Source organism: Alosa pseudoharengus, unplaced genomic scaffold (assembly GCF_046254945.1).
Source record: "Alosa pseudoharengus isolate Yale_2024_CS ecotype anadromous, Long Island Sound unplaced genomic scaffold, YU_APseudo_1.1 YU_APseudo_1.1_scf_13, whole genome shotgun sequence".
Lineage (NCBI taxonomy): Eukaryota > Metazoa > Chordata > Actinopteri > Clupeiformes > Clupeidae > Alosa > Alosa pseudoharengus.
The window spans coordinates 17,466,696-17,481,677 of NW_027468598.1; positions in this window are offsets into that span (position 1 = coordinate 17,466,696).

Consider the following 14,982-nt stretch of genomic DNA (forward strand, 5'->3'; position numbering starts at 1 on the left):
TGTTGTCAGTTCATGTTGTCATGTTGCCACATGTACGTGTGAACCACCAATGTTCGCACACATAGGCACTCACACACATACAGATACACACACACACACATGTACACGCACTCACACACACACACAGTTCCTGTTGTCAGTTCATATTGTCATGTTGCCACATGTGCAGGAAAACCACCAATGTTTGCACACACATGCATGTACACACACGGAAACACTCATACCCACACACACACACACACATTTACACCCACTCTCTCACTCACACACACACACAGTTGTCATGTTGTCAGTTCAAATAATTTAACTTCAAAACCCACTAAATACCACTCTTTCGTGGTCTGACATATTGATTTATAGGCAAAAACCTATAGGAGCCTTTTTTAAATGCTCATTTAAAAGAAAAGTGGTCAGATGGATTTAGAGGGTTTTTGCATCTGAACTCTTCATATTGATAACTAACTTGCTAAAATCGTATAAAAAAAATCCATACAAATATTTTGTGTTTCAGGCAACGGTGTCAAGGGGAAAGCATTCGAAGGAGTGCGAAGAGAAAACTGAAAAAACAGATTGAAATATTAGAGGCACAGCTCAAAAAAGAGAAAAGTAAAACTGCATTGTTCCTTGCATTTATGGGGCCATTCAATGACATTCCACAACATGTCCACCCTGTCATGCCCAGGGTCCACCCTGTCATGTCTCTGTCCACCCTGTTATTTTCATGTTCTATGAAAATAAACAAATTATTTCCACAAGTTAGCAAAATCTTTTGTGTGATTCCTTTATAAGCAAATGAGGGCCAAATAGTATTGTTTGAAAATTTGACCAGATATCTTTATTGTTAGATTTTATTTAGAAAAGAAAGTGCAACTCTCGCAGATTTTATAGAGAAACAAATAGTTTGCCATAATTTCATTATTATCCAAATACTTTTCCCATTAACTAAAATGTATTGTTGAGAAAGGGACTAAATAGTTTTCTGAAAATGTAAATTTTATAATCACTATGTAATTACAATGTAATTACTCTGTTTTGAAATTGTCCATGACAGGGTGGACATATTTTGCTGTTTGCATGTAAATTGTCTGCTTGCAGTTAATTTATAAAAAGTGTGGGAGCTTGACCAATATGTATTTCTAACAGCATAACATATACTTAATACAATGAATATGAAGTTCAATGGAAAATCTCAGCTTTTTTGGGGGGGATGGGGAAGTCTCAAAGGCACCTTATGGTGATATTGACTCACCTTATTCCCTTCTAGCTGCTGTGCTAAATCTGGTAGAGGTAGTGGTCTTTTTATACTACACACACACGCACACACACACACATACATAAACACACCCACCCACACACAAATAAAAACACACACACACACACACACATGCAGGCACATGCACACACACAAATAAAAACACACACACACTCATAATCACACAACAGAGGCGATTGCTCTAAGACTACAGGGGAAGCTCAGCCTCCTCTAAAATATCACGGAAAATCGCATCAAATAACACTATTACATTAGCTTCTAGCCTACTATTCCAACTAGAACATGCTGAAAACATGTTAATCTTCATTTAAAAAAAGTTTTACAGTATTGCTTGCAGTGAACAAAATATCCATGAAACACACAAGAGCATTCTGAACAAAAAAACAACAGCAAAAAGCCCAGATAAAAAAAAAAAAGGGGGGGGGGGGGGTTTAAATTACTGTATCTAATCTCTGCGATCTTCAGGGTTAGGCCATATGTTTTCATCAACATCGCATTGATTACATGGTCAATGATAGTGGCACAAATTTCATCACTGACAACCGTTCTTGCAGCCTTTGGAATGCCACCACCACACATTCTTACACCTCTACCTTGCCCTCTCCTTGGGCCTGCTCTTCTCCCTGACCCTGCTCCTCTCACTGCTCCTGCACCTATCACTGCTCCTCTCACAGCTCCTGCACCTCTCACTGCATCTCTCACTGGGTCTGCTCTTCTCCCTGGGCCCCTTGCTCTTACTCTTCCTCGTCCAGACATTACAGTGTTTGTCTTTTTCTGTTTCTGTTTCCAAAAACATCACTCCTCAAAGTCCTCCTTTTACTGTATAAGTGTCAATGTAATAGAAAAAATAACCCCTGCCACTGAGTCTAAGCCAGACTGGAATCAGCTGTGGTTGGCCCAATTTACCCAATATAAATCAGTTGTGTGTCAATTATTCAATTTTTTGTTTATTATCAGCTGAAATATATTGTTTTTGAACTGATATCATTGCAGAAGCAGAGGTTTTTTGTACTGTATCTAAGGTTTGGAATATTGTTTTTGCTATTGTGGGATGTTGTGTGTTAACATTCGTAAATACTACAAAAACGATCCATAATTTTGTTGGGAGGTACAGCTTGTCTGTTAAGAAAATGTAAGCATTGTGGAAATGTGTTCACTGACTGCATATCGTGTGAAAACGACATGAAATGTGTGAATGGTATGGCCACAAAAGACTGATGCTGTGCTAATTGTGTTTAGAGTTTTGAAAATGTGACCACTGGTTGGACAATTGCTTGTTAGCGACTGAAAAAAACTGTAAAGCAAGTGTCTGATGTCCTATCCCAGAACAACTTAGACCCTAAGCAGTGTGGTTTCAATAGCATTCTCCGCTGAGTCCTCAGCCTTTGCCACAGTGAACCATGACATTCTTCTCTACATTATTTGAGCTAGGAATTTCTGGAAAAGGTCTCAACTGGTGTGCATCCTACTTCAAAGGACATTCATTCAATGTGTCTTGGCAGGGACAGGTATCAAAGTCTCTTGACCTCACCACAGTTGGACCTCAGTAATAAGAACTAGGGCCCCTTCTGTCCAGCTTGGCTCATGGGATGGTGGTAGTGTAGTGGTTAAGGAGCTGGGCTGGCATGCAGTAGCCTGAATAGTTTTGGGTTCAATTCCTGGCTTCCACCGTTGTGCCCTTAAAGGAGAATTCCGGTGTGATATTGACCTAAAGTGTGTTGAAACATGATACCGAGTGTGAACGTATGTCTCATAGCTCACCTCAGCTTGTCCCCTGTACTCAGAAATCTGCCGCTAGTTAGCCAATGCTACCAACAGGGTTTCGTTGTGGTGCCTCGGGCATCGGCCTAGCCATGCAAATAAATCACTGTTTTACACCATTTACGAGGCTCAAAGTAGCGCCATACTTCATTGGTAGACTTCCGAGGGCCTTGACATTTAAAATGAGACATGGAGAACTTTGAAAAAGCACTGGAGGACGATTTATACAGACAGTACCTTAAGGAATTTTACCGTTCGACGCCATCTTGAATTTAGTCAAGATAAGTCGAGCGACGAGTACGAATGAACAGGTATGATAAGGGATCAGATTCCAAAAATAATTCAGTGGAAATGCATGGATTCCAGTTGCTGCTACTGGAAGCAACTGAATCCATGCATTTCCACGGAATTTGTTTTGGAATCTGACCCCTTATCATACCTGTTTGTTCGTACTCGTCGCTCTACTTATCGTGACTAAATTCACGGAATTATCCTTTAAGCTTTAGCTTGGGTGTCACCACTGATGATGAACAACATTTCTCTGTGCATGTAGCTTCAGCCTGTAGAAAGATCAGACCTTAAGGCGGGGATCACATCAGCCAGCGGCAAGCAGCAGCGGCAAACATAACGCAACGCTCAGACCATAATAAGTTTTATCTCGTTTAGGGCTGTAACGATACACCAACCTCACGATTCGGTTTGTATCACGATTTTTGACCCACGGTTCGATACGAATCTCGATTTTTCTTTTTTTTTTTGGGGGGGGGGGGGGGCTAGACATTTTATAAAAATAACATTTTAATAGCCTCCCTTAGAACACCAGAGGATTACAATATAATATATCTATTATTTTATATCCTTATATAAAAATATTTTTCTGAAAGACTGATATTTATGACAGCACACTTTATGCAGATTAGCCTATAGCCTAGGCCTACTATTTTTTTATTACAACTCTACCTCTTTAATTCAGCTGTCTGGTTGAAGCCTGGAAATATTGTAAACAAAGTAGCATATAGCTTAGCCTATCATAGTCTACTGATTGGACTGTTCAGTTTCCCCATGTGTGTTTAAGTTTCAAGGTAATAGGCTACTTGTTCTCCTTGGGACAGGCCCTTTTGGGAAACGTTGGTATTGAGATGATCAGTCAACTTCAATGCAAGAGTTTTAAACAAATATGTGCAGCATGCTAATGATGCTAAGCGAATTTAATAGTAATTTAGCTAGTCGTCTATGCGTCCTTGCTTTCACGATTGTGAATGTTTTATTTAAGTTGCGCGTGTTCATTGAGCAGGAGAGGAAGGGAGAGTGAGAGGGAGGGAGCGCGAGAGAGAGCGGGGCAAGGAGAGGGGGTTTACTTCTATACTGTTTGGTAAAGTTGCACACATAGTCTACAATGAAAGCAAGGAGAGGTATGAAATTATTATTTATTTATTTTGTTTGTTTTTGGACAACGTAGGCTACCGATAAGTAAAGCGGGATTTGTGGGTTGCTTTTGTGGCCGCATAAGCTGCAAAGCACTGCGTGAAACACTAGAAAGGGTGTGTCGCGATTCTGCCTTTTCACACCGCGACACAGTATCATGGATATGAATGTCGCGATTTCGGTTTCGAATCGTAAATCGTTACAGCCCTAATCTCGTTCCTAAGCAGCACAAGCAGTCTCGCGTTGCGCTTTGAAAGTTGAACCAAGTTCAACGCTCAGCTTGTTCAATTCTAGCGTTACGTCAGCGTTGCCACCGTTCCGCTGCCGAACCATAGAGAACAACAGGAAACCTGCCGCTTGCCGCTGGCTAATGTGATCCCCGCCTAACACAAAATGCCACACAACTACTTGTGCAGGCCATGGTACTTTCCAAACCAAATGTAAAACAAGTGTTTTACAGAAACTAAAGGTAAAAACACCCAAAAGCACACTGCAGTTACATGAAAGCAAGATGTGACGTCACAGAAGGCCATAAACTCCTCTGCTGAGTCAGTGTGAACCTTTATTAATTTAATTTCAACGTCATTGTGATATACAGGTGGAAAGTACTGAGAGTAGGCATTCAGATGTACTTAGTATTGCAACATCAATTTTAAATGACGATAACTTTGATATTAAAGAATTCAAGATGAAATCTTAAAATGACACATGCTAAATATTTTGTGCTACAGTATTCAGAAGCTACCCTGGGAATCCAGAGTTCTCGCGGAAGTATTTGCTCAGCGAGAGACTCTGGCAACGAGTAATGATGCACGTAACTTTTGCCCCTTGCATCGCGGGGAACCAATCACATCTGTGTATCTGATATAGGCGGGCCAGAGGCGAGCTAAACAGATGGCAGTCGTAGTGTTATCCAATTGCGTCAAAGTCCAGAATCAGTCAGTTAACATTGGTTGTATAGTGTTATCCAATAGCGTGCAGTGACATTTTCAAATGCATGCTTGGTGCCGCCCCTTGAGTTGGGCCATTACATTATTCATGGCCAGACCCATAATCTTTTAACCTGACTCTCGCCAGATGAATTTCGTTCCGCTTAGCTCCGCCAAGCAAGGGCGCAGGAGGCACGGGGGACGTGGGGGATGTGTCCCACGCAGTTCTGAAGAGACGGACGTCGTCCCCCTCACTTTTGATAAGGAAAAAAAGCCTTATAGGTACGCTAAATAAATAATAACCTATAGGGTTTGCGCTAACTATGTAAAACTCCCCATTAACAGCATCACATCACTAACCACAGCCATCTACAGTTTAAGACTGCACAATCTCATATTCACTCTGTTCGATATCTGAAGCCAATTTGTCTACTAACAACCACCATAAAATAATCCAGGCTACTTGCTTAGTATATATCCTCAAATTATGGCTGGGGTCTTTTGCAAAGCACAGCATCTTTATTTAAGGCAAGCTGGTAGGCTATTAGAGGCAGGCTTTTTAAATTTCTAACCTGCATTTAGACATGCGTTTCGTTTGGAGCAGCATACGGTAGGCTATCAAAAGCATAACATTTTCGGTTTGGTTTGGGATTTAATTTACTTCTGGACTGTTTGATTATATTGCTAAATGTTTAGACTGATGGGCACTGAAATCTGGGAGATATTTGATGGTTCACGGTTATGTTTCATGCAGTTGAAAAAATGTCGGGATTGTGACATTGAAGTGAAAAAAGCGCTGCTGTTTATTGCGAGACAAGGCAGCCATTCATTGTATGGGGTTGTGCTGTAGCCTAATAGGAAAATATCTGCGTAGCCAAGTAGCCTAAATTGAGTTATTGTTTAATTATGCATGATTTAGTACTTTTTATTAAATTCGTAGGCTGGAATGCCTTGAGTCGCGAAACAATTGTGTAATGTAGTAGGCTACCCTAGGCTTCATCCGGCAATTAGCCTACCTCGAAAGGAGCGGCAAGAGAGTGAGCTTGAGACTGTGTGTTGGATACCCATGGTAGGAAAACGATTTTTTTTTGCCAGCTGTAGGCTATTAATCCAACCAACAATATAATAAAATATTTAGAAGAGGTGTTATTTCATTGACTTAAATCGAAACAATGTCTTCTAGTGCTGGTGGACTGATGGCAATTGTTGGTATATAGGCAATTGTTATCCCGTCTTGTAGGCCTATATGGGAACCTTTTCCGACTATAAATAGAATCAATCCCGGGCATAATTTGAGGATTTATGGTAGCCTAGTCTCCTGCTCAACATGACATTAGCTGTTATGTTTATTGATAACAAACTCAAAGCCTACTGATCAACTCGTTTTACTACCCTAACTAGCCTATAAATACAAGTCTATACCCAACGTTTTTGTTCTAAGACATTTATTTCAAACATAATTTCAAGACACAAATTGGATATGTCAGTTACCTTGGTGCATACATCCAGAGCAGGCTACACCCCAGAGTGATGGACCTAGCGTTCTTACGCGTTCAGTGTGTATAAAGGTGAGAATTTAGTGGCATCACGTCTGCCTGTCACAGACGTGGGGAGCTCTTTGAAGCTTGGGATAATGTGGTACAGTTACTACAGTAACAGTATTTATTTTTAAATTTTATAAATGCTTTGTTTAAATGCTGTTGGAACAAATAGTAGTTGATTATAAAGTCAACTTTCTGTTGCAATTTTGCAATTCTGTGTGTTCTGGACTGGTAACTTGTTAAGCCAACATGTTCTAACGTTGCATAAATATTAACTGCAAACACATAGTGTAGAGTTGATTTGGTTTATACCAGACAATTTAAGTATAGGCTATTTGATCATGTAGTAGTCTATATTTGGATAGGCATGATGATTCATTCATGGCTTAATAAAATATCAACATCCCATGTTGCTTTTAGAGTTTTCTACCATTGGCCCAAATAGTGTGAAATAAATCTAAAATAAATAAAAGTAGAATTGCACATAGCAAGAAGCTGGTCTGAGGGCAGATCTGGCGTTGTGCTCATCTCACAGTTTTGACCATTTTTTCAAAAAATATTTAGAAAACAATCAATGGTATTATCTTAATATTCTGGCAAGTTTATGGTCGAAAGTGGACCAGAGGTAGCGACCCGATATCTGGAGATCTGATCTCACTATGGGTTTGTGTTCACAATTTGGTCCCCCTCACTTTCAAAATATCTCCTGCGCCCCTGCTGCCAAGCTTCACTCACATCCATCTGGGACCTCTTCCGTTGAGAGTGATTTCTGCACCAGATTTTATGGTAGAGCCAATCAGGACGCAGGGCGTGAGTTTCATAGATGTGACATAGCGTAGAAGTGACTGTGAGACTGTTATCAGCGTCACGGGTTGGCTTCGATGTGAGTAGTTGAAGTAGCACGTCAATAGATGACGGACAAGTGGCTTATGCAAGCATTTTTTGATTAGGCCCAGCCTTCTGAAGCAACACTTCAATGGATTGATCCCAAATGGATGAGTGGAGCTAGGCGGAACGAAATTCATCTGGCGAGAGTCAGGTTAATAATCTTTCAGATTAGGGTCTGGAATCTCCAGAGTATTCAGTGAGGTTGAAAACATGTACCATGGAAATAAATCTAGTGAGGGTTTTTTTCAGTGAGTGCCTTTTTTCTGAATTAACCACATCCTGTTGACCTTTTACTTCAGAGACTTTTTAATGAGGAGAGACAGCACTCAAAAAATCCTCCATGGAAATGCATGTGGTTAGTTCGTAACACCAATATGGCATTTGTCGACATGACATGACGTGAATACATTGGCACGACAATCATGTGTTGTGATCTTGCCACTGGAGTGAAGTTGGTGTCGTGAAGCCTTGCACACGCGCAGTTCTGCTCAAAATAGATAATAATAATAATAATAATAATAAAATTTATTTATATAGCACTTTTCAAGCACAAAGCACAAAGTGCTCTACAGACAAACAAACAAACAAAACAAAGCAAAAAACAAAACAATAGTAATGATAACAATAATAATAATAGTAATAATAATAATGCTAAAATAGTAAACTACAAACTAATGAGATGCTTGATAAATGCCCAATATGTTGCAATATGGCTGCAATATGGTTGCAATATAAGTGGAGAGACTTGCCTAAAAGGACTTTGCTGGTACTTCTATTTTTTTCCTTTTTAACACCGGAATTGTAATCACATCCTGTGGATATCCTGGGTGCAAGTTTTGCTGTGAAGCGTCAGCAAACGAGAAGCTAGCCCACGTCAAAGCAAAACTCTGAAATGGGCGAGAATGACCACAGATTATAATACATTTGATAGATGTACAGTATAATCCAGCTCATACGAAACCAATGAATAAAAAAAAAGCAGTTTGCAAGCATTTTTTTTAGTGAAAAAGCATGTAGGAAATGTTTTTTCCATTAGGGGAGACCTTGTTTGGTTGTAACAATGTTTGCTTCAGCACCTGTAACTCTCTTCATTTTTCCCAATCCTGTAACCTTTTAAAAAAATACCATTACTAAGGCTTCTTACCGACATTTCAAGACCATTTATGCTGGGTCATGAGGATATTGCCATCCTTGTACAACCAAGGCTGAAATAGACTGTGTCACCGATTCATGAGTGGGAGGGGCATTTTGTTAGCCTGGAAATATCCAGACTCTCATTTTTTGACGTTTTCAGGTGTTGCTACTTCTGTTTATCACAATAAATTTCGGTTTCGTCTTCGCACAACCTCAGTGTCATCGTTCTCAGCCACTCCCTCTGTTCGCTTATTGGACAGGTAAAGATTGGCCGGAGAAAACCCGCGAATATACCGCAAACCCAGACGACGTACTGAAGGAAAATGAAAATTGAGCGGAATAGGATAGCATTTAGCATTTTGATATGATACATAGTGGGCACTTTCCAATTAAATACAGTAACAGGGCTACTAACCAGGCTGGTGCAAAATTCCAGAATTGAATTGAAACTGGCTCTTAAATTCCAATTCAATTCTTGAATTTCACTTGCATTTCAATTGAGGTAGCAAACAGGAAGCAGAATTGCAATTTGAATTGTGCACAACCCTGCTACTAACTAACTTGATTTGGGGGCCCCCACCACCTTGACGTCATCAGTAATATTGAATATAGTAGTGGGATCATTCACAACAGTGGCCATCTTAGATTCTGCTTTACTCTCTCAACACACACTGAAAATGATGGCTTATGTGATATGTTTCTATTTCATATCTTTTTAAATTCATATAGAGTGTATTTAGTTAATAATGTATAGTATTTTACTAGTAATTACTAGTAGCTAAACATATGTAGTAATTTGAATGCTTCATATTGATTTTTAACCTATTACACTTAGGCATAACTTTAATGTGGTGTGTAGGTCTAATTGAGTGCACATTGGTGATGTGTAGGTGTAATTGAGTGCCTGTCACTTTAAGAAATACGTGAGAGTAATCAGCCTTCATCCTGACAGTTTTAGGCTAGTGAATAAAAGTTGCGCATAGAGCGTAAGGATATGTGGATGCAATTCATCATGTCTTCTATGTCATTAGATAAAATAAATGTTCAAAAAACTAACAAGTCGAAGACAATCTTTCTGGGATCAAGTGTTTTGCAATGTTCACTAATGATTTTAGTGAGCATTACTGGCAGATATGATCTGAGCTAGCAGGATAGTTAGGGCCTACCAATGAGCTCTCTCCAGATGTAAAAGTTTGGCAAAGTTGCGTAGCCTATTTGCGTAAGCGCAAAGTGGTTCTCTCTGTGTGTGTGTGTGTGTGTGTGTCTGCGTCTTCATGAGGCTGGCTATGTTCAATTCAACTCGGTAGTTGATCCGTCCGGTCAATAGCACCGCGTTCACGCCACTTCATGATTAGATTAACTTCATCAGACAGGCTGTAAAAGTGTATGCGGGAATTTCTCGCATTATGATGGCTAGAGTTGCAGGACTTGAACATATTTCACACACATAGTTTGTAGAATTTTACAGAATGCCTTTAGAAAGACAACTTGATATGTGAATGTGTATGAATATCAATAAAGTGTGTGAGAGAAGAGAAGAATAGATCACGACTTAACTGGACTGATTCATTTAGTCTGAATTCTTGTCCTGTCTTCTTCATTGCTCAGTATGACTGCACTAGCTGTAGGTTGGCCAATATACCTGCACTAAACTAAACAAGCAATTTGGCTAATGGCTGAGGATATAAGACAGTCCTATCTGATGGTTAATTAATGAAATATTTGAACATCTATAATGTGATATTTCAACACTGTGAAATTGGATTTTGTCCATTTGACCTTTACAACTTGCTATTTGTATTTGATTAAAAAGATTAAAAAACATAAAACCTGTTTAATTAAAAGTAATATCCAGAGGATGGTGCGTCCACTTAATAATGATCCGTTCTTCCGAATAAGATAAATTGTTATGGCATGTATTCAGATCTCTAAAGCATGCTGCGCACGACCTGTTAGTGTAGCTCAGCACAGCGGTAAAGATTTACATTTCTGGGCGCTTTTACTAAGCAGCTCACAGCACATGTAGGATATACAGTTTGTTTATTAATATGTCCTCTGTATAAATCCAACTGCTTTTGTGTTGTCAACTTGCTCCAGAGGCTGACCAAAAGGATGGCTATAGTCATACACAAAGAGGACTAGTCAACATACACCAACAGTGATTGGGCTCTTAAATAAATATTCTGAGAGATCATCATGAGAAATTCAATGTGCATTTGGGTGTAAAAGGAGGAAACCAAGACCACAGGAAGGAAGAGATGAAACTGTGACACAGGAAGGACCTCTACCACAGAAACACACAGAACTGGGGCAGAATGGATAGCTCCTTTATTCTTCAGAACATTCAGAAATTACATAAAATAGATTTACCGCATAGCAGTACAAAATATGACTGCCGCTCAGTCCTGTACATCCGTTCCACGAAAATAAATCACTTGACTTAACGTCAATCATGTCAATTTCTCTCCATCTCCTACTCCATCCCCTAACTCTTGAAACTTTTGTGTATGCTTTTATGTGCATGCCTGTGTGCGCATGTGTGCCTGTATGTATGAGTGCATGTGTGTATGTGTGCCTGCCCGTGTGCGTGTTTGTGTGTGTGTGTGTCTACGTGTGGATGCGTGTGTGTGTGTGTGTGTGCATGCGTGTGTGTGTATGTCAATTTCTCTGATAGTCTAGTGTATGCATAACGGTCGATAGTCAGTTTTAACAAACACAATGTAAAAATGTTCTCCCATAACAAGGTTCTTTGAACAGGCACTGATGACTGCACTGGGAACAGAGCTTCCAAGGACACGAGTGTGTGGATGCTACTTCCACTTCAACCAGGCCTTGTGGAGGAGGGTGCAGGGACGGACTGGCTGCTGCATTCCGGCATGACATCGATTGGCAGCAATCATCCGTAAGGTGATGGCACTAGGCCACCTGCCACTGCCACTGGTCCAAAATAACTTTGACCGGGACTTTGAGCGGGACCACTCAGAACTGCAGGACTTCTTACAATATGTCCGCAATAACTACGTCCACCCTGGAGCAGCCTTCCCACCTGCAAAGTATTCGAGCGAAACATGGAGCAAAGGACCAACAAACATCTTGAATGTAAGTGATTACAAGTAAAACTGATTTTCTGATTAATTGAATAATCGCCGAGTGCACATTATTTTTGATGTGTATAGCCTAAGTCACTATCGACATTTTCATGCAAAACCAATAGCCTTTATGATGACAATTGTATTGTTTTTACGTTTGTGATTATCATTGCTGTTGTTATTATTATATATATATATATAAGTATAAGTATAAGTATATATACTTTTTTGATCCCGTGAGGGAAATTTGGTCTCTGCATTTAACCCAATCGGTGAATTAGTGAAACACAAACAGCACACAGTGAGGTGAAGCACACACTAATCCCGGCGCAGTGAGCTGCCTGTTACAACGGCAGCGCTCGGGGAGCAGTGAGGGGTTAGGTGCCTTGCTCAAGGGCACTTCAGCCGCGGCATAGCATAATAAAGCATAGCATAGCCTACATCAAGGGTAGGCCTATAGGACTGCCACAGACGACCCTTACTTTGCTGGTACAGATTCTACATTTTTAATTGGAATATAACATCATATTAGATTAATTAGCCGGGGAATTGAACTTATTTTTAATAATCAGTATTAATCAGATGAGCAGAGATCCAGCTAGACTCATAGGCTATAATAGCCTAAATATTAATTTATTTCTACTGGCAGCAACTGAAGTCTGTATAATTTTTGTACGTCAATGTCATAGGTCTAGTAAACTCCTAAAGCTATATGCATTTTTATGTTTATCAAGCCACTGTCAGCATTTTCATGCATAACCAATATAAAGAAAAAGTTCTGTTTTTTTGTAGCTTATCATCGCACTCTGAACAATGCCGTTCAAGTGTGCCACCCATCACTGTGGATGTGTCTTCACCACCTGAAAGACCAGCAGCAGCTTGCTGAGGAGAAGCTGGAGATGGCAGCCCGTGGTCGTGGTCAAGCTGTGGTCATTGTTCAGAGTGACATTTTCTGGATGGGTTGCTTGCTTATGGAGAAGGAGCCCCATCTGTCTTCTTGAGCTAGCCTACCTATGTTGTGTTGGTTCTGTCTTCCCCTCCTAAGGTCTAATACAATTTCACAATTAAATTAATGAAAAGAAAGTTTGCCAAGTGATTATTAAATAGATCAGACTCAGAGAATCAATAGTTTCTGTTTTTAACCTATTAACACACATGGTTATTGGTTGCTTTATGTTTCTTTCCAATGAAGGTAGTCGGGTTCTTGTTCGGCTTTGATGTAGTTTATTATATATCCCTGTCCCTGTGTTCCCCTGTTTTCCCGGTGTGTGCTCGCACATGTGTGTGTGTGTGTGTGTGTATGCGTGCGCAAGATTGTTTCTCCCTCTCTCTTATGTTTCATAGAATGTGTCAATCAGTTTTGATGTGTTATGATTGGGGGCAGGTGTCTGGTAGGGAATAGATAGGTTTTTAGATAGGTCAGTGGTTGATAAGGGGTGGGATTAGAATAATGGGTTCTAGTTTCAAATATATTTATTTGTTGCTTTTATTTTTCCTTCAAACTTGCTGAGGCCCCCCTGGCACCCCCTCGCGGCCCCCCAGGGGGCCCCGGCCCCCACTTTGAAAACCACTAGGCTAATCAATGGAACTGGCTACATCAGATGTAATAGCGGCGCGTACGTTCCAAAATAATCCGACCAGTGCTTTAGTTGTGGACCCGGGGTAGCCCATGCCTGCTCTCTGCATTCTACTTCAGCTCTCCACCTTCTTGAACAAGCCCCTGTATTCAGACAGAATCCATGCTAGGTCACAGAGCATCTGCCCAGGGCCAGATCTGCCATACCACCAGCGCAGGTACTATGACTACTCTACTCTGTTTACTGTTCTTCTTCGTTTGTTGTGACACTCCTGGCAAGCAATGCACAACCACTCTGTCTGGCGGAGCCTGAGGGAATTAAAATAGACTTGCTGCAGAGATGCAACTGGAACCCATGGCTAGCTACCACAGCACTGTTTTCTCATCTCCGTCTTCTCAACCCTACCCTCTCAGCTGGGCCGTCTCACGTCCAGGCACTGCATCATAGCCTGCTTTTATTCCCCCTTGCCAGAAGGGGCCATGTGTATGCATCACAACCCTTCATCTTCACACCTCATTCCCCAGCCAACAAGAGCATCAGGGGCTTTCTCTGCCTGGTCCTTTTTTCCTCTCTCCTGAGATTTTGCCAGCTTCGCAGTAAAGGTTTCATTCTTTATCCATGCAAATCACAGGGATGTACTTACATGCTTGTAGACACCATATACAATATGTGCCTATGTGTTAGCAGTTTGTACAATATATTTGAATTTTTTTTGATACAATGTATGTCTTTTCTTGATCGTTTTGGACAACTTTACTGGCAGTCCTCATTTCTCTTGTACTGCAATCGAACACTAAAAGAGCTTTGCAGATCGTTGTACAGTATAAAGAGTAGGTCACTACATACTTATGCAGTGAGTCATTGTTTTGAAAACAACCTCTGACTCGCTCCAGCAGATTATCCGCTTGGTCTGTTTTAAAAGACTCCAGATTCCGGGAACATTCCCAGATTCTTGTAAACCTACTACAGAAACGATAGTGAAAGTATTGCAGGGTAATTAGGAATACAACTCTGTGGAACAACCCAACCCATAGCCTCGTGAGACCACCCAACCCATGGCATTCCCTGAAATCATTTGTGTGTCATAACCCAGTCCTCGTCCTATTTTCTCATCCTGTCAGTCTGCTTTGCATAATAAATTAACAAACAATATTTATTTTAAGTGGAATTTATGATTTATTATGCATTTTTCATTTTATAAATGTGTTATACATTTTATAAGATTTGAATTCTAAATCATTATTTCAAGTGAATTTTATGGAGAAAGAGGAGCACACCTGCAATAGTGCAACTTATTAACTAAGGTGTGGATTGGGTGTTAGAAACACATTTGTAAGGACCGTAAATCCTCTTTGGAGTGGCTGA